This window comes from Lactuca virosa, chromosome 6 (assembly GCF_052849685.1).
Source record: "Lactuca virosa cultivar CGN04683 chromosome 6, Lactuca_virosa_CGN04683_v6, whole genome shotgun sequence".
Lineage (NCBI taxonomy): Eukaryota > Viridiplantae > Streptophyta > Magnoliopsida > Asterales > Asteraceae > Lactuca > Lactuca virosa.
The window spans coordinates 274797830-274819978 of record NC_136431.1 but is presented as its reverse complement, the minus strand read 5'-3'; positions in this window follow the sequence as shown (position 1 = coordinate 274819978).

Below are 22149 nucleotides of genomic sequence, written 5' to 3'. Positions count from 1 at the left end.
GGCTTCAAGGGACATACAAAAGAGTTATGCGGATAAAAGAAGGAAACCTTTGGAATTCCAGGTTGGAGACCGTGTCCTACTAAAAGTCTCACCATGGAAAGGTTTAATACGTTTTGGAAAGCGTGGGAAACTAAACCCAAGATATATCGGACCATTCGAGATCCTTGCCAGGATCGGCCCGGTGGCATACAAACTACGATTACCGCAGGAACTCAATAACGTACACTCTACCTTTCACGTATCGAACTTAAAGAAGTGCTTGTCCGATGAGACCCTCGTTTTCCCTCTGGACGAAATCGAAATCAACGAGAACCTCCAATTTGTAGAAGAGCCAGTAGAGATCATGGATCGGGAAATTAAAAGGACTAAACAAATCCGCATACCCATTGTGAAGGTCCGCTGGAACGCGAAGCAAGGACCTGAATACACCTGGGAACGCGAGGATCAGATGAGACAAAAGTACCCACATCTTTTTTCCTTGTCCATAAACTCTGTCTTAGATTAAATTTCGGGACGAAATTCCCTCTAACGGGGGGATGATGTGACAACCCAATATTTTTCAAATCAATGTATCATTTAAAAAGTCAAATATAACGAACTATTTGGAATCATCGAAATTAGCATCAAAAATGAAGTGTTCTAAAATCTTAATTGGGATGCATAAAGTGTTAGATATCTTGCCAAGGTTTCCAAAAACATAAAGAACACTCAAATCCGAGTTATAACGAAGGAGTTATGACCAATTGAAAATCCACGACACACCCGGTAAAACACTGCTAAACGTAAAAAGTGAAATTTCAATAAAATGCTTTTTAGCCTTAGGTATCTAAACGAAAGTCGTAGAGTACGTTAAATGTGAACATACATAAAAAGAACGCCCAAATCTGACTTCGTATGAGGAAGTTATCATTTTTCTAAGTTTCGGAGCAACGATAGACAGCTAAAAACTCGAAATAAAGATCGAGCGATTTTTAGCCAATGCAACCTAAACAAGAGTTCAAGGTCTCTACAATAGTAGTACGATGGTAAAAAGACAGACAAAAACGGACGTCGGATAAAGAAGTTATGGATTTTTAACGGAATTATCGTGTCCCGGCCTATTAAATAAAATATAATTAAAAATAAAGTCAAAATTAGCCGACGAAGTCTAAATGAAAGTTGTAGAGTATTTTCTCACCTTCGCGTGGATATAAAGAACGTCAAAATCGGAGCTCGTATGCGAAAGTTACAGATTTTACAAGTTCGTGGCACACACACCGAGACGATTTACGCCCAGCGTACTCGGATGCTAGGCTCCGGATCGTCCACGTCGCTCCGATGCTTTGTCCGAGGATGAGGTCACGCATGACGTCGCGTACGCCCAGCGTACCCTCGCTAGTACGCCCCGCGTACGCGAGGGTTTCAACCCCTATAAAAGGGATGCGAGAGTGCCGGGGTTTGGTGATCATTTCTCTCTTCTCTCTCACTTTTACTTCCCGTTTAGCATCCCGAGACGACCCCGACACCCCGGTTTCATTCCTCAGCCCCGACGAAGGTCCGAAGCCCCGAGATTCCCGAGAATATCACCACTTTCCGGTCGAAGTGCCGCCCGAGAAAAAGCTTGTTTTCTTCAAATCGTCACTCTTTCCAAGTGAGTTCATACCCCTACATTTTCACATATTTTTCATGTTTTAGGGGGGGGGGGGGAATACAAGTGCAATACGAGAAAACATAACGCTTTATACAGATTCAAATACAACATCTACATTTTTAATAACTTTGATATCAACATTATACTTTACATGCAAAGTTAGTATTACATCGAGTTTTTATCACCAAATGGAACACACTTTCGGAAAACTATAATGGGTATAGTTTGCGGGTTATTCATTACATCTTTACGTAAACATTGTGAACATGAAATACTTTCATCCACATGAAATATAGACTTTCTTTTTCGTAAATCTATTAATACTAAGTGTTGTGAGATATTCAACTTCAACGTACTCTCAAGTACGCATTTTAAGTCCTGTATTATAAACCATAATCTCTTGGAGGGAGAGCGTGATACTTGTGTATAGATCTATACGGGATTGACAATCCCGCACCTAAACTGTTAGCTACAGTTAGACCGGCAGGTTTGGGGTGACAAACGTCATAACACTACAACGCCTTAAGAACGTTGTTACAAGCAGTCTGGGTCAATAGCATGGTTATAAAACTCACACGGAAGTATTCAAATAAGTTTGATTTACGAGACTTGTGAATGCATTCAGTAAATACATTATTTGAGTATAAATACACTTTCACCATTTTAGCATGAAAGATACTATTGCACTCCAGCCTTTGGAACTTTTCAAACTATATATAGAAAATATTGGATTTTCTGGGAAACACGTTCGGTTATTTATTTTTTTTACTAAAGGACATACAAATTTCAGTACAAAAACGCTTATGAACTCACCAACTTAATTGTTGACACTTTTTCAAAACTACTTGTATTTCTCAGGGAATCAGTAATACAGGTAACCATCAGCTTTTAGAGAAGGAACGCTAAGGCGTCTATTCTTTAAACATTTTGAATCATCATATTTGTAATATTCTTTTGAAACATGTAATACACGCAACAATGTAAGTTTTTATTATATTTATGATGGTTGTGTTACTTTCTTTACAATATTCAACTGTTATGGTACTACGTGAAGTCACCCACCCCCGAATGTTTCCGCCATTCTGGTTTGGGGGTGTGACATTAAACATGGTTAATTAGTTGTTAAATGACTAATTAGATACATATATGTTTTATTATATGTTAACTAGGATCATAGTGTGTGTACAAGTCCTCACTTGACACTAAGCATCCTACATCATCCGTTCATCGAAACCACCAGCTACAGGTGAGTTCATACCCCTTAATCAATCTTTTAAATGATTTTAAATGCTTTAATGGGGGGAATACAAGTAGAAAACAGCATGTTATAGAATCAATCACATGTGATTTATAACTGTGTTTTCAATCAACTGATTTCACATACTTCAAAATGTGATGAAAACAATGGTTTTGACTGTTATACTTTGTTATCAAATGATTTACTTTTGAAATGTTTTAAGAAATGACATCAAGTCATTATTATTTATTGTTTCAAAACTCTTAAATGTTTACAAAACCTCTTTCATCTCATTGTTAAAAACCATATCTATACACTTAACTTTCTTAAATATATGTATTGATATGAGAGCTTTCATTCTATATTCAGTTCCAACACTCTTGGGTAGCAAGGGTGTATAAACCTACTTGGACACATCAGATTACATTCCAGTAAACTATTATAGGTATAGTTTAGGGGATACAAAACATTATTCCTATTATAGGGAATTACACCAGAGCCAGTTCATTCATGAGTCTATACTAATACATCATACACAATATGAAGAGATACTAATACATCATACACAATATGAAGAGATACTAATACATCATACACAATATGAAGAGATACTATTACAGGGATACTATTACATGGATACTTTTACATAGTTACTATATGATGAGATACTATTACATATTATATGTGTAGATATTATTATATACATACGGGACTAACCATTCTACACCCAACTGTTAGCTACAGAGGGAAAATGCACATCGACGGATGTCTACGGTTAATACTATTAGGTCATTACCTTTATTTTGTGACACCGTCACATAAATGATGAGGTAGACTGTATGTTTATCCTAGTACTAAAGGATAATACTTATATAATTTCCCTTTTACTTTTATTTTGTGACACATTCACATAAACGATGAGGTAGACTATATATTTATAATAATAGTCACACATGGGAAAAACATTCATTTACACAGAAATGCAAACTTCAAAACATCATGGTCTTGGTAGAAGACTACCTTTTATACTAGTAGGAAATATGGGATTTTCTAGGGTTTTCACACTTAGATCAAATGTTTCATCAACAATTGCATGTCTTTCATAACAGCTTCCAAATGAATAACACTAAAATACTTATGAATTCACCAGCTTTATGTTGATCTACACTTTCAAAATAACTTGTATTCTCAGGTCACTAGTAGACAGGTACGATGACCAGGTTTTTGAGGAGACGGAGCACAGACAAGACTCGTCTTTTATTTTGATTACATATTTTGGTGTCTTATTACAATGAAAGAACACTCATGTATTAAAACTTTACTTTTAATGCAATGGATGATGTTGTTGCTTGTTTACTACTTTACACTGTTATGATACTTTACATGACGTCCTCCACCCCTGAACGTTTCCGCCGTTCTTGGTTTTGGGGTGTGACAGATTGGTATCAGAGCTTTGTTTATAGTGAATTGAGTATATCAACCCATAAAAGATATACTAACTATAAATACAATGGGATTAAAATACTCTGACCAAGAGTTTATACTTTTAAATAATAAAATATTTAATTAAGTATACGTGCCTGCATTCATACTAAAATCAGTGTCACAATGACAAGAACAAAAGTATTACGATTATTGAATATCACAAGTAAGCTTAGGGATGTATGGTCAGTCCTGGGAGTGGCATAGCCTGATCAACTATGCTGGTCCGAGGAGTGATTAGCATATGCCCAAGAATGGTTGTGATGTGGCAACAATTCTAAAAACTTACCAACATTACCACAATAAAATACCATAGGGGTATTTGGTGTTACTATAATTACTTATTGAGAATTAAAGGTCTTTATTAGTATGCCAATAGTTGTGTAGTGGATACACTAAAATTATATGTATCTAGGATGTCATAGACTGAAAATCTGTGAATCTTTGCTTTATGTCCTGTCCTTGTTTGGTTGGGGGCTTAGGGTTAGGGTCACTTATTCGAAGGTCTATCCTGTCCTAAATACATATAACTAGTATGCACTAAACAAGTATTGGAGTAACTGATAAAGATCATCTTATAATTATCTTAGTTAGTTCGTCTATTTAGTTATTTCTTATATCCCTTTTCTCGCGTAGATATCATGGCTGGATTCCATCCCCACGGTGACCCGTACTTCCCAAACCAAGGCAATGTTGGATGGATAGAGGAAGAACCAGAGGATGATCACCCAATCCCTTTGGATGATCACCATGCTGAAGGCTTTTCTGATAGTTCGGACTCGGAGCCTGAAGTCAACAACCTACCTCCAGTTGCTCAAAACCCAAACCTGAACCCTCGCCCAGCATTTCAAGGACCCACACCCCTGTGGGCCATACACTTGAATAGATAGAGTCAGGAACAGGGTCAACCCTTTCCCTACAATGGAGATAGAAGCTTCTACAACCTCACTGAGGGAGGTTCAGCTGACAGGGTCCTACCCATCATGGTTCGTAGGATCTCTCAGAATGACGTACAAGGTCGAGCAACTAGCGACCGAGTCGTGGAGATTGACGCCAACTCTGGCGTTAACACAGTCCGCATTCGCCAACTAGAGTCTGCTCATGAAAGGACTCTGGTCCACAATTCAGCTCTGCAGAGAGAACTTGCTGGAACCCAAGCTGAAGTCAGGGAACTTCGAGCTCAGCAAGTGAGATCTGACAGGCGTATGAGGGACATAGAACGCCTACTGTCGGGATCAAGAACTCACTCTAGTAGTTCTCGTCGCCGATAGAATATCATCGACTTCTCTTTTGGATATAACCTAGTTATGTAAAACTCTGGTCTAAATCCCTTTCTTTGTAAATCTTAGACCTGTTAGGTCTTGGTTAGTTTGTAGTCCTGTTAAAATTTTCTCATCTTGGTTGATGTAAGGCCTCCTACTAGGCCATTTTTCCCGAACTTGTTACATCTGTAATTCCAATAATATTGACAGGTACCTAACCTCATGGGGATTATTATCCAAATGCTATCATCTGTTAGTTCTAGATCTACATTCAATCGTGCTGTTGGGCTATGTAGAGTTAGTCCATGAGTCATTTTCATCAACTTTCCTATTAAATTCTTATCAATATCCTCATTTTTTAAACTTATAGTTGAAAGATGCCTCCCCGAAAGTCAACAAGGCGTAATCGTCCGATTATTCCAACTCCAACACTGATACCACCACCTCCACCACCACCTCAACCACATCCTCATTTCGACGCTGTTATGTTCCAAGCAGCTTTCACGGCGGCGGTAGCGGCTGCCGTGTCACACATCAATACTCCTGTCCCTAGTGGATCGGGAACAGGTGCACCTCCTTCCAACCACGGCGAGAGTCGTGGGCATCCTCGGGAATGCACCTACAAGGATTTTATGAATGCCAAACCCTGAAACTTCAATGGAACTGGTGGGGTTATGGTCTTAAGGCAGTGGATAGAAAAGACAGAAGCGGTCTTTGAAATCTGCGCCTGCCTAGAGGGCAACAAGGTCAAGTTTGCTACTTGTACCTTTTCTGACAGGGCTTTAACTTGGTGGAATGGCCACGTTAAGTCTCTGACTATTATAGTGGAAAATTCGATCAGCTGGGAAAACTTGAAAGCCATGATGATGAGAGAGTACTGTCCTTGAGGGGAAATTCAAAAACTCGAGCAGGAACTCTGGGGTCTTGAAATGGTTGGTTCCGACATATCAACCTATACTAATAGATTCTGTGATCTGGCAATTCTATGCCCTGACATGGTTGCTCTGGAGAGTAAGAGAATAGAAAGATATATTTGGGGACTGTCGCCCCAGATCCAGTCAAGTGTGTTAGCATCCAGGCCTGTTACTTTTGACAGCGCCAAAGAGCTGGCACAATCTCTTATAGATCACGGAAAACACCAAAACCCAACAATCCCTACACCCGAGCCACAAAAGGGAAACAACAACAACAACAAGAAAAAGGGGTGGAACAAGAGGAAAAGCGGGGATTCGCAAGAATCCTCAAAGAGACAACAACTAGTGGCAATCAATGCTGCCACGGTAACCCCTGTTGTCCCTGCCAACCCCTTCCCAACAAAGCCTTATGCCGGTAATCTTCCGAGGTGCAACAAATGCACCTTCCATCACAACGGACCTTGCCGGGACATGCAGTGCTCTAACTGCAACAGGAAGGGGCATACCGCCCGTTTCTGCAAGACTCCAGCAAGGCCGACCGCTCAAGTTCCTAACGTCGGGATGGGCCAAGCTTGCTACGGTTGTGGCGAGGTGGGCCACTACAAGAGGAACTGCCCTAAGGCAGGGATGGCTGGCGGAGTAGGAAGAGTTCTGGCCATAGGCCACGAGGAAGCCGTAGCTGATCCTACGATAGTTACTGGTACGTTTCTCCTCGATAACTCATATGCTTGCATACTTTTCGACAGTGGAGCAGAGAAAAGTTTCGTAAGCCAGAAATTTGCACACCTGCTTAAACAAAAACCACGTACACTAGATAAATCATTCACGGTAGAAATGGCAAACGGGAAAACGGAAAGTACTAATTGCATATACATAGGTTGTACTCTAACTTTAGATGGCCATACTTTCAAGATAGACCTCATGCCGGTCCCAATTAAAAGTTTCGACGTCATTATCGGCATGGATTGGTTGAGTCTTCTTCGCGCCGACATCATGTGCTTTGAAAAAGCAGTTCGTCTTAACCTTCCTAACAGCGAAACCTTAGTTATCTATGGCGACAAACCTAGTACGAGCCTTCGCATCATTTCATGCATCCAAGCCCAGAAGTGCTTACGAAAGGAATATCATGCATTCCTCGCACACATCGTCGATACGAGTCAAGAAGTAAAAGACATTCAGAACATCCCAGAGGTACGCGACTTTCCCGACATCTTTCCAGAAGAACTCCCAAGATTACCACCACAATGCCAAGTCGAGTTCAGAATCGACTTAGTGCCAGGGGCTACTCCCGTAGCCAAATCTCCTTACCATCTGGCACCGGCAGAGATGCAGGAATTTTCCAGTCAGCTTAACGAACTTCTCAAGAAGGGATTCATTAGGCCAAGCTTCTCACCATGGGGAGCACCGGTCTTGTTCGTCAAGAAGAAAGACGGATCGTTTCGCATGTGCATCGACTACAGGGAACTCAACAAGCTTACCATTAAAAATCGTTATCCCTTACCCCGCATTGACGATTTATTTGATCAACTTCAAGGAGCCAACTACTTCTCGAAGATAGATCTACGATCCGGATATCACCAACTACGAGTGTTAGAGGAGGATGTTCCCAAGACAGCCTTCCGAACTCGTTATAGACACTACGAGTTTGTAGTGATGCCGTTCGGATTAACTAACGCGCCCGTAGTATTCATGGATTTAATGAATAGGGTGTGTCGTCCTTACTTGGATCAGTTCATCATCATCTTCATCAATGACATACTCATCTACTCTCGAAGTAAGGAGGAACATAGTCAACATCTCCGCAGAGTCTTAGCAACATTACGATCGGAGAAGCTCTATGCGAAGTTCTCTAAGTGCGAATTTTGGATTCGAAGAGTCGAGTTCTTGGGCCACGTAGTTAGTGAAGAGGGAATACACGTGGACCCTTCCAAAATCAAGGCCATTGAGAACTGGTCAGCACCGAAGACACCTACGGAAATTCGTCAATTTCTAGGTCTTGCTGGCTACTATCGCAGGTTCATTCAGAACTTCTCCCGCATAGCGAAACCTCTTACAACATTGACCCAGAAAGGAGTGGCCTTTGACTGGGAAGAGAAACAGGAGAGAGCGTTCCAAACGCTCAAGCGAGCCTTCTGCACCGCACCAATACTATCCCTCCCCGAAGGGATAGAAGACTTCGTTGTCTATTGTGATGCTTCAAATCAGGGGCTCGACTGTGTTCTGATGCAACGAGGTAAGGTCATCGCCTATGCCTCGAGACAGCTGAAGACACACGAGGTTAACTACACCACACACGATCTTGAGCTAGGAGCAGTCGTGTTTGCTCTGAAGATCTGGAGACACTACCTGTATGGTACAAAAAGCACGATCTTTACAGACCACAAAAGTCTACAACATATATTCGACCAGAAGGAGCTCAACATGAGACAACGACGGTGGGTCGAGCTACTCAGTGATTACGAATGCGAAATTCGTTATCATCCGGGTAAAGCCAACGTAGTAGCTGATGCCCTAAGTCGGAAAGAATATTTTGGTCGTAGAGTCAAATCTTTGACTCTAACTATCCATTCACACTTGTCCACGCAAATTAAGGAGGCTCAGCTCGACGCTTTGAAACCTGAAAATGTGGCGGGTGAATCCCTGAGAGGGATGGATAAGAAATTGGAAGTCAAGGGTGGCGGAGCCTTATACCTCATGGATCGGATCTGGACACCGAAACTTAGTGGTTTCAGAAACTTGGTCATGAACGAGGCACACAACACTCGTTATTCCGTCCACCCAGGTTCAGATAAGATGTATCTAGATCTTAAAAAGCTATACTGGTGGCCTAACATGAAAGCAGATATTGCTACCTTCGTAAGTAAATGCCTTACTTGCGCCAAGGTCAAGGTCGAATACCAGAAACCCTCCGGTCTTCTACAACAACCAGAGATACCGGAATGGAAGTGGGAGCGGATCACTATGGACTTCATAACCAAGTTGCCCAAGACTACGGGTGGACTTGATACCATATGGGTCATCGTCGACAGATTGACCAAGTCTGCACACTTCCTGCCTATCAAAGAAACAGACAAGATGGAGAAACTTACGAGAACTTACATTAGGGAGATTGTACGATTGCACGGTGTTCCCATATCCATTATCTCGGACAGAGATAGTAGATTCACTTCGAGGTTCTGGCAGTCGCTACAAAATTCCCTAGGAACTAGGCTGGACATGAGTACAGCCTACCATCCACAGACCGACGGACAAAGTGAGAGAACTATCCAAACCCTGGAAGATATGTTGCGAGCTTGTGTGATCGACTTTGGGAAAGCTTGGGATATTCATTTACCCCTTGTAGAATTTTCCTACAACAATAGTTATCACACAAGCATAAAGGCAGCTCCATTCGAGGTCCTCTATGGCCGAAAGTGCAGATCCCCTCTGTGCTGGGCTGAGGTGGGTGATACTCAGTTAGCTAAAGGACGAGTTCCTGAAACCACTCTCACGGGTCCGGAGATCATTCGGGAAACGACAGAGAAGATCGTTCAGATTCGTGAACGATTGAAAGCCTCTAGATACCGACAGAAAAGCTACGCTCACAAGCGAAGGAAACCGTTGGAATTCCAGGTGGGCGACCGCGTTCTTTTGAAGGTCTCACCCTGGAAGGGCTTGATACGCTTTGGAAAGCGTTTGGAAGCTCAATCCAAGATACATAGGGCCTTTCGAGATTCTTGCCCGAATCGGCCGAGTAGCTTACAAACTCAATCTACCGCGCGAACTCAGTAACGTACACTCTACTTTCCTCGTCTCGAACTTGAAAAACTGTATGTCCGACGAGATTCTTGTAATCCCACTCGACGAGATCGAGATCAACGAGAGCCTCAGCTTCGTGGAGGAACCTGTAGAGATCATAGACCGAGAGGTCAAGCAAACGAAACAAAGCCGTATCCCGATAGTGAAGGTTCGCTGGAACGCCAAGCGAGGACCTGAATTCACTTGGGAGCGAGAGGATCAGATGAAACTTAAATATCCTCATCTTTTTACTTAGCTATTTGTAACTACTTATTTGCTTAAACTCTAATTTCGGGACGAAATTCCTTCTAACGGGGGGATGATGTGACAACCCGAAATTTCTATTCTGTACAACCATACACTTCAATAGAAGTCAAAACTGTTCCTGCTAACTTTCAAGTTTTTAGGAATAGGTTTGAGGGTTTAAAGATTAGTACTTCAGGAGATAACAGGAGAGAGGATGCATTAGGGTTTATTGTGCAACAATAAAGTCCCAAAACTTCGAAAGTTTGGAGTTTACGGCCTAAACTTGGTGTTTACGGCCGTAAACCTCAAGGGTATATATATGGCACTTAGCCATTTTATTCACTTTTTCACTTTTCAAGAACAAAACTCAATTCTCTCTCAAGTATCTTCGACTTTTTCTTATTGATCTTCAACATTGTAAGTGTTTCTAACCCTTTTAAGTTGAGATATTACTTAATCTAGTGTTTTAACACACTTCCATCCGTGAAATCATTCCAAAAGGTTAGATCTTCAAGTTTCACCAAGAACACACACTAGTGTTCTTGGACTTTTAACACCTTTTCAAGCCTCTATCTTGTAAGTACTTCTATCCTAGAGTATCTTAAGGCTTGTTACACTTCCATATATCAAGAAATCACCCAAGAAACACCAAGATCAAGGTGTTTACGGTCCAAGATGTTCTTGGACCGTAAACCCTAAAAATGGTGCCAAAGTGTGCCTTAGTCCCTCCTAAGCCTTGGAAACTTGCATAGATCCCTTCCTTGATGAGTTAAGGGGTTCAAAACATCAAAATACCACAAACCATATGGGTTTACGGCCATAAACCCAAAGGAAAATGGTCTAAGGACCGTAAACTCCATTTAGGAGTGAAATGGTGCCCTAATCACTTCCATAGGCTTATACTTCAAGTGGAAATGCTTCTATGGGCTTGTAGAGCTTCAAAACAACAAATGGTTAAAGAAACATGAGTTTACGGCTGTAAACTCATGGGTTTACGACCGTAAACTCAAGGAGTTACGGTCACAAAACCGTAAACTCCAAAGAAGGGTTCCCTTGAACCCTAAACTCAATAGCAATGTCCTACAACACTTAGATGCAATCCTTATGACTTATAACACTTAAATAAGGTGTTTTACATGTCTTAGGATGTCTTGAACATGGTTAATTAGTTGTTAAATGACTAATTAGATACATATATGTTTTATTATATGTTAACTAGGATCATAGTGTGTACAAGTCCTCACTTGACACTAAGCATCCTACATCATCCGTTCATCCAAACCACCAACTACAGGTGAGTTCATACCCCTTCATCAATCTTTTAAATGATTTTAAATGCTTTAATGGGGGGGGAATACAAGTAGAAAACAGCATGTTATAGAATCAATCACATGTGATTTATAACTGTGTTTTCAATCAACTGAGTTCACATACTTCAAAATGTGATGAAAACAATGGTTTTGACTGTTATACTTTGTTATCAAATGATTTACTTTTGAAATGTTTTAAGAAATGACATCAAGTCATTATTATTTATTGTTTCAAAACTCTTAAATGTTTACAAAACCTCTTTCATCTCATTGTTAAAAACCATATCTATACACTTAGCTTTCTTAAATATATGTATTGATATGAGAGCTTTCATTCTTCATTCAGTTCCAACACTCTTGGGTAGCAAGGGTGTATAAACCTACTTGGACACATCAGATTACATTCCAGTAAACTATTATAGGTATAGTTTAGGGGATACAAAACATTATTCCTATTATAGGGAATTACACCAGAGCCAGTTCATTCATGAGTCTATACTAATACATCATACACAATATGAAGAGATACTAATACATCATACACAATATGAAGAGATACTAATACATCATACACAATATGAAGAGATACTATTACAGGGATACTATTACATGGATACTTTTACATAGTTACTATATGATGAGATACTATTACATATTATATGTGTAGATATTATTATATACATACGGGACTAACCATTCTACACCCAACTGTTAGCTACAGAGGGAAAATGCACATCGACGGATGTCTACGGTTAATACTATTAGGTCATTACCTTTATTTTGTGACACCGTCACATAAATGATGAGGTAGATTGTATGTTTATCCTAGTACTAAAGGATAATACTTATATAATTTCCCTTTTACTTTTATTTTGTGACACATTCACATAAACGATGAGGTAGACTATATATTTATAATAATAGTCACACATGGGAAAAACATTCATTTACACAGAAATGCAAACTTCAAAACATCATGGTCTTGGTAGAAGACTACCTTTTATACTAGTAGGAAATATAGGATTTTCTAGGGTTTTCACACTTAGATCAAATGTTTCATCAACAATTGCATGTCTTTCATAACAGCTTCCAAATGAATAACACTAAAATACTTATGAATTCACCAGCTTTATGTTGATCTACACTTTCAAAATAACTTGTATTCTCAGGTCACTAGTAGACAGGTACGATGACCAGGTTTTTGAGGAGACGGAGCACAGACAAGACTCGTCTTTTATTTTGATTACATATTTTGGTGTCTTATTACAATGAAAGAACACTCATGTATTAAAACTTTACTTTTAATGCAATGGATGATGTTGTTTCTTGTTTACTACTTTATACTGTTATGATACTTTACATGACGTCCTCCACCCCTAAACGTTTCCGCCGTTCTTGGTTTTGGGGTGTGACAATCATTCCCATTTCCACCACCAGGTAATTTTTTGGTTTTTAAATATTTTTATCTTAGTTTGAAAATTGATTAGTGTTTTGCATTTTTTACAGACAAATATTATCTTTACGATGCCGCGTATGAACACACTCGAGGATTTATGGCCCCTTATCGTAAGGCGAGGTATTGGCTTGGAGATTTTCGTCAAAGATGTGCATTGACCAATAAAGAAAAATTTAACCATGGAAATGCAAAACTGCGGAATGTCATTAAGCGTGTTTTTGGTGTTTTGAAAGCACGATTCCCTATATTGAAGAGGATGGCACCATTCCAGTTCGTTACACAAAGAAACATTGCCATGTCATGTTTCGCGCTTCATAATTTTATAAGGAAATAAGGACTGAGTGATGAGTATTTCGCACGATATGATGAACCCAATGTCTCATTTCGAAATAACAATTTGGTCGTTGATGATGATGAAGACGAGATTCCAACACATGGTGCTACAACAGATCGTGAATATATGACTCAGTTACGGGACGAAGTTGTTGAGCAGTTAATGCACAATATAGATTAAATTGTTTTAAATGAAATTGTTATTGTAAAACCAAATTTTTTTTATTGTATGACTAATTTAGCTGAATGAATTTTATTTTCAGTGTTGTATGACTATTATTATTAAAATTTTGGTGTTGAAAAATCATTTTAAGTTTGTAAAATCATTTTATTTAAAATTCAGTTTATTTCAGCAGCCTGCAGATGTTAAAAAACAAACAATCATCTTAGACATTTGGTCCACCTCTTCTGCTGCAGAGGCTTGCAGATGTGGTCCGCAGACTTCAAACATTTTGGCTTCACAAAAACAAACAACACCTTAGACACCTAATCCAACAGAACTACCACCCGTTGACCCTCACAGTCGATCATCACACCAAACCTGCTCAACCAGTCCATCCCTACTATCACGCACACATCCCCCATGGGGATATGGATTAGATCAATAGGATAAGGAACCACGAAAATCTCTAAGACACTACCACCAGTAAAGATGTTTGGCATCGCCCTGGCCTCCTCCGCTGTGAGCTGGAATGCACGACCCCGAGTACTCGGGGACTCTGCCCTGCCCTGGCGTCCATCCGTTATCCTTAAAGGATCCGGTGCTGGAGACTGTTCCATTCTCGCAGCGAGCAAAAGATAGTTGGCCTTTACATGGCCAACCTGCTCGTACTGATAACAAATCCAGCTGTTCGTTGGCGGGGTCTGCTGACGACAATCCCTAGTAATGTGGCCCTCCCTACCACATTTGTGGCACCCATAAGAAGATCGAAAAGCACCATCATGAATCTTGTCGCGCTTGCCACAAGCGCGACCCCTCTGTCGCCTAGATCGTGAATCAGTAGGCTTGAACTGCTTCACTACAGGCTATAACTGAACAGGAGCCTGTCGCTGCTCCCTTTTCTGGATCTCCATCTTGTCTCTTGCCTCCTCATGGCATCCTGAAGCTCGGCGAGGGTACTATAACGCTGGGTGGACACAAACTTTTCGATATTGGTCTTGAGCATACTCAAGTACTGCGTCATCTAAGTCTGCTCCAAAGGACCAAACTCAGGAAAGAACAAATCCCTCTCCGTAAACATCTTGGTGATCTTCGTCACCTTCTCAGTCATCTGTCTCAGATCAAGTTACTCCTAAGCCAATCTCTCCTCTCCACCAAGGGAACATATCTCATATGGAACATCTCCGAGAAATGATCCTAAGAAACAACAGCCCTTTGCTCAGGAGTGTATGAACCAGTCACCAATCTCCACCAATCCTTTGCCCCAAACTGGAGAAGGTTCAGGGCGCACTTGACCTTCCGTCTATCCAGGAAAGAACATGTGAAGAAACAACCCTCCACATCAGACAACCACCTCATCACCACAATCGGGTCCTTGACCCCATCAAACTGTGGGGGCTTCGTGTTGTCGAAGTCTTGATACTGAAATGATCTCTCCCCTTGAATCCCCATAGTAGCAACAGTCGCGGTAGCTGCAGCAGCAACCTCAGTGATTGCATCATAGCTATCATGAAAGAGCTCAATAATAACGGTCTTGATATACCAAAATAGCTCCAGAATAGAACTCCAGACAGCAGCAGCTAACTCAGTAGTGATCAACTCATGAATTTCATCATCTGATATTCCGGTCATACCCTGGCCACCAAATCCATACTGAAAATAAACCAATATATACATTAGAAAGGCCACAATTCATATTGCTATAACCATCATGACAATACTAACGCTAGGGGTTTGTGACTTCCTTGCTACGCGTACGGGTCTTGTGCTTTCAATAGTGTGGGCCCATACTACCTTCCACACCTGGCCGTATTTGTCTCAATGGATCATCACAAACTGCCCAAAAATAAACCCACAACTAGAATACGCATAAATCATGTCCTCACTCTCTCAAGAATGGTTAATCATTCCACAACAGACCTACTACATCCATATACACACTCATGAAACTTCCACCAACCCTGCAGACGCTCGTGCTTGCTAATCATAAATAACGTTGGATTCTATAGACAGTCGAATACTTGATTCTACCCTAAGCCCACAACCAGACAAGGAACAGGAAATAAGGCTAAACCAAACATTCTCAAGCTATAAAATCATAGTTATGTACAACTATGACGCACACACTAAGAAACTATAATAATGATGTCAATTTCATCTAACATATAAGAAGTCCTCCTAGGCTATCAGGCATCATACATCAGGTAATTCTATCATGCAATTCCTGAAGATTCCTAGCCTACCACTAGTATGCAGTTCTATCATAATCATCAATAACAATAATAATATAGGTAACTTGGGGTATACTTTCTTGCTCCGGCTAATCGTGCACATCTCGTCCTTCCTTGGTTACTTTTGAAAACAACTTTGAAAACCATTTTGAAAAAAAATTGAAAACTTTTGCAGATCCTTAGTTTGAGTCTGGATTAACATTGATGTTCATCCAATTCTCTCAAACCAGGGCTCTGATACCAACTTATAACATCCCAAAAATCAAGGTGATGTTTTTTTTAAAAAAAATCCAACCAAAAACCATAATTGTTTACAAAACATTGTTCTCAAAAGTAATAATCACAAATCATATTATCCCAACATCCAAAATCATAAAACCGGAAGGATGTGCATAATCATGCCTTAGCTTTCCCCCGATCATCTGAAGTACCTGAAACATAAAACTGAAAACCATAAGCCAAAGCTTAGTGAGTTTCCCCAATCAGTCATCGGACTGGAATACCTTCGAGTCCATAGGAATCGGGCTAGATTAACCCCGACCCAATCAGTCATCAGACTGGAACGCCACTATACAATGAGTCCAATCAGTCGTCAGACTTGTATACCCTTGGATCCACAACCATTAGGCTGGATTACCCCCACTCTGTTGGCTCACACACATAACTGTAAAGCCTCAACCCAAAACAATACTATGTCGACATATGCAACAAATAAACATATAAACAGTCAACAGCCAACAAGAACATCTACATATTACTGCCGTATAGCAACATTTCATATACCAAGATACAGATCCAATAGATCACTACAACATAGCAACATCCTATATACCAGGATACAGATCTAACAGATCACTATAACAAAACAACATCCTATATACCAGGATACAGATCTAACAGATCACTACAGCATAACAACATTCGATATACCTAGATACATAACCTCGTGGGGCGACATTGGTGCCTTCGACCCACAAGTATAGTGAGGAAAAACTCACCTCTCGGTTTGAAAAGATATCTGGATACAACACAACTCCGTATACCAACTCTATAGGTCACTTGTACAACAAACAGTGATCTTGTGTCAAACCATTGCTCAAAATACCCAAAATATCCCTATGCCAAACTTGGTCAAAATCCTGGTCCAATTCAAGAGTCTAAGATGGTCTCTTCTCTTTCTCCTTCCTTCAAAGACACCACAAATCACACTTTCAACCTCAAAATGCACACACAAGGAAATAGGGTTTGCTTGGGATGAAAATGGGGATGGAGGCTGATAAATGAAGGGGTCTCAAAGAGTTAAGGATGTTTAAATAGGGTTCAACCCTAAAAATTAGGGTTTGAGTCTCTGCCACGTAAGTCCACCGTACCAAGCGTACGCCCAATGTCCTTGATCAAATCTGGATTTTCATTCAAATGCCATTTGTGACCAATTTGCAAATAGTTCTCATACCAAGGGTCAGAATGTAAATACCTGGAAATCGAGGTGTTACATTATGTATGGCATGTGGTATTTTGAGGAACTCGCTAAGCTTTGTCCTTATGGTTTTATGTTTAAAATGTTTCATGTACTTCTGGCACGAAAGGGAAGGGCTCGGCTTGATCGCACTATATCCCCCGAAGATTTATTCCGCACTATTTATTGATACATTATGATGTTTTCAGATCTTTATATATATTGATTGGTTTGAACAAATAGTTGTATGGTTTTGGTGGTTTAAAAAACAATATTTTTACTTAGTATTTTTGGGATGCTTCTTTGACACTTTAGTTTCATTCTAGAATAAGTGTTCTCCATCAATTCCTCTTTGATATAATAGGGATGATCTTTTGGTGTCATATATAAATATTTGGTATCAATAGATGCGGTTAAGGATACCAAGTGCATTTTTGTGTCTCACATAACCTATGGTTTAATAGGAAAATCATTGACACCAAGTTAAAAGAAAAAAAAATTGTTCTCTATCAATATCCTTGGTACATTCCATCAGTGGTCGAGATAACTCATGTTAGTGAGTGAGCCACTGATGTAGTTGCAATCTAGAACATATTGTTCACCATCAATTCGTAAAAGGTAACATAAGTGGATAGTATTTGACCATCAGGGGATGATCCACCGATGTTCAACTTTCAATACACTTAAATATAGAGTTAGAGAATATACAGTTGAAAAGTTTCTTGAAACTCAAAGACAGAATGACATGTATTTTCATTTGCAGAGATAGGGCTTTTCTTGAGATACGTTTTTACCTTTTAGGGTTACCCTTTTTGATAGAGGATCTCAAGACGAGAGTTGTTGGGATTTTGAGTCTATAAAAGGATACATGTGGTTTTGAATCAAAAATAAAGTTGAAACAAACTATTTAACTTTTGATAATGAAATAATAAATGTAAAATTATATATTATTTTCAATATATAGAAATTTATTATGAATAATTGTAAAATATTTATTAATGCTTTTTAAATCACATTCAATTCTTTGTATTAGAATTAATTATATATTTGTATTAGATGATATTATTACAACCTGCTCCGATAGCAAAAAAAGATTCGGTCTTTTTATGTTGTCAACTCATTCAAGTTGGACACACGTGATTTTGAATCATGCATTTCCCACGCATCATAATAAATATTGGCAATCTATGAGTCTTTCAGTAATTGATGAATACATGAATGAAATATTAAATATGAATCCTGCTAAAGTTAAAAAAAAATCATATTTATGTATTTAAATAAGCATTACAAAGAATATGCTACCCACTAACCTTTTTCCTTCTTTGACGGGGTGCTATGAGAGGACTAAAACATGAATGGGACAATTGGCTTAGTTACTCTTATTTTTCATCTACAAGAAGTTAAATACGCAAATTAAATAACATCTTAAACTCCGTTCTTAAACATAAACGGAAGTAGAAAAGATCCCAGACGAAAAACCAAACCTTCACTGTCAAGCTTCAACACACTTGTAGGTAAATTCACAAAGAAGCCATAAGAACTGTACATGAATAAAGAAACTACATACTCTTAATTTCTTAATCCAAGATGATTCTAAATTACACAAGACACTTCGAATTTGGTTGACTGGTAATATTTAGAATAATATTACATGGTGTCATCATTAGCAAGTGATCTCACTTTTTGGAGATGAGGCATGACAACCTTACTAAGATATGACATGTCTTTCCTTATTAACTCTACACAACCAAGAGACAACTTAGAAAACCCTAGAGCCTCTTCATTAGGCCAATTAGTCACTGTTGGATCCAACATTTGAGTTGCCATACGTCATATTGTAACAACCTCAAAAATTTCAAACAAAAATTTCATTTTTGATTCATTCCAAAACATCCACTAATCATGTCAAAACAACCGAAAGTGTATCATTGTGAAATAATATCATAGTACAATTCCCAAAATCTCATAATACGGAAAACATCAGCGGATGCGGTGCGATCAAGCCAGGCCCTTCCCTTTCAAGCTGGAAGTACCTGAAACATAAATTGAAAACTATAAGCACAAAGCTTAGTGAGCTCCCCCAAAATACCATATACCATACATACATAATAGTCAAAACATAATTGGGTCTATTTCACCCCCTTTGGTCACTTTCAACCGGTACTGGGTATATTTCAACCCCTTCGGTCTCTTTTAACCGATACTGGGTCTATTTCACCTCCTTCGGTCTCTTTCAACCGGTACTTGGTGTATTTCAACCACTTCGGTCACTTTCAACCGGTACTGGGTGTATTTCAACCCCATCGGTCTCTTTCAACCGGTATGGGGTCTATTTCACCCCCTACAGCTAGCATATAATCATAACAGCAAGAATCACAGAGACAACAAGCACATACAAGCATAACAACAAATTGTCACAAAGACAACTATTAACCTCTAAACATAATTCAGTGGGCCGGAATTGGTGTCTTTGACCCACGAGTATAGTGAAGGAAACTCATCTGAAACGAAGAACTCTGAAATACTACGATATGATCCCTTTTATGCACTACTTGCACCCGCATATCTACTAACACCAGAACTAGATAAGATCTTAATTAAGATCCCAATATCCTCAAGTTTGACCCACGGTCAAACTTGGTCAAAACTCAACGGTCAACAGACTCAAACTTTAGGCTGAGTACGTGCAATGTACTTAGATCGTACGCATGGTGTACTCACCATCCAAAGTAAGGACCACATACGATTACGCGCAACATACTCAAAGGTAGGCCCAACGTACTCGGTCAGATGGAACCTTTCCATTAAGTGCTTATTCCCATAAGTCATTTCATCCAACACTTAGACCTAGACCCACAACATCATTCTAGTTCATAAAGTTTCCACCTTTATGACTTTCCATGTCTAGAAAAGGTCCAAAAGTCAAAACCTTAACTTATTAATCCATTAAGACATCATGCCACTTGAATGGAAGGAATAGAAGGACCAATATCACATTTGTATGGATCCTAATAGCTCCATAATGGATAAAGTTTCTAACTTTATCCATTAGAATGGTCCAAATCACCAAGATCTAGTTTTTAAGTCTCAAAGGGACCAAAAGATCATCTCTTTCAACCTAATCCATTAACTCTAAGGTGCTGTTTGTTTTTTCTGAGACAAAATGTCTGCAGTCTGCGGACCACATCTGTAGACCTCTGCAGTAGAAGAGGTGGACCAAACGTCTGCAGTCTGAAAAAAGAAGACTATTTGTTTTTTTAACATCTGCGGGCTACTAAAATAAACTGAAATCTAAATAAACTGATTTTTTTAAACTTCAAAGTGATTTTTTAAATATTTTTATGACTTTGTTATAAATAATTAACGAATCTAGATCAACTTTTATGTATTATTGTGTAAAAAATAAAAATAAAAATGGTATGAATTAACGTATATATTTGATAAAAACCAACAACTTTGGTTGCAAAGTTATAACTAAACATTATAATTAGTGATCAAAGAATTTGATACATAAATGGATGGAAATAAACTTCGATTTTTTCAATTAAATCCATTAAAAACGTACCATAAATATTTTCTCGAGAAATTGATAATACTGTATTAAATAATGTTTTACAAATTTTGGCAAAAAATATAAGAATATATTATGATTTTTTTTTCATATTTATATAAACAACTTCAACGACTATTATTGTAATAAATCTTTATTTATAAATTTGTCAAAAATATCATGTTTGTATCGTCGAATGTTTTTTTTTTTAAGTTTTGTAATTTTTTTTTCAAATTGTTTCTCATTAATAAAGTTGGAAAAAATATAAACTAAAAAAAACTTAAAAAAATAAAGATATATATGTTTTTTTTGGCTAGAAGATGTCTGAAGATGTTAGAAGACACTGGTCCACATCTGCGCCAAGAAGAGGGCGTGCATACATTTTTAGGTCTGCAGTCTTCAAAAAAACAAACAGTCTGCGAAGGCTAATGGCTGCGCGTGGTCTGCGCGGCGCAGACAGAAGAGGTCACGCAGATCTGCACACAAAAAACAAACACTACCTAAGTCTCCAACCTTTAGATCTGAATTAATATGATGTTTCGATGGATAAAGTTTCCAATTTTATCCATAACAAGGTCACAAACTTTCAAGATCTAAACTTTATGCACTAAGGTGACCAAAAGCACATAACACCCAAGACTAGCTAGATCTATCAAATGCATCATTAAGATTCAAACTTTATACCTCTAGAAGAAAGATCAAGGTGAACAAAGTCTAGATCTACAAGCTCCAATGCAACCAAAACTTCTCCAAAGAGCTCATTCTTCTCCAAGATGCACAAAGAACACTCCAAAGCACTCAAGATCACCTTCTTTTGCTCAAAAGGCTCAAACTAGGGTAAGGGTTTTCATCGGAGGGTGTTGGAGAGGTGGAGACTGAGCATTGAATGGGTTTGTGGAAGTTAAGGAGCTTAAATCCATGAAAATAGGGTTTAGGAACTGACCGTGTACGCCCAACGTACTCCTGTTATGCCCCGCGTACTTAAGGATGGCCTAGTATGCGCATCGTACTTCCCTGTACGCGGCTTAACCTCAAACCGTCTTAACTTCAACCGGTCATAACTTCTTCATTTAAAATCCGATTTTGAAGATATTTATATCCACGG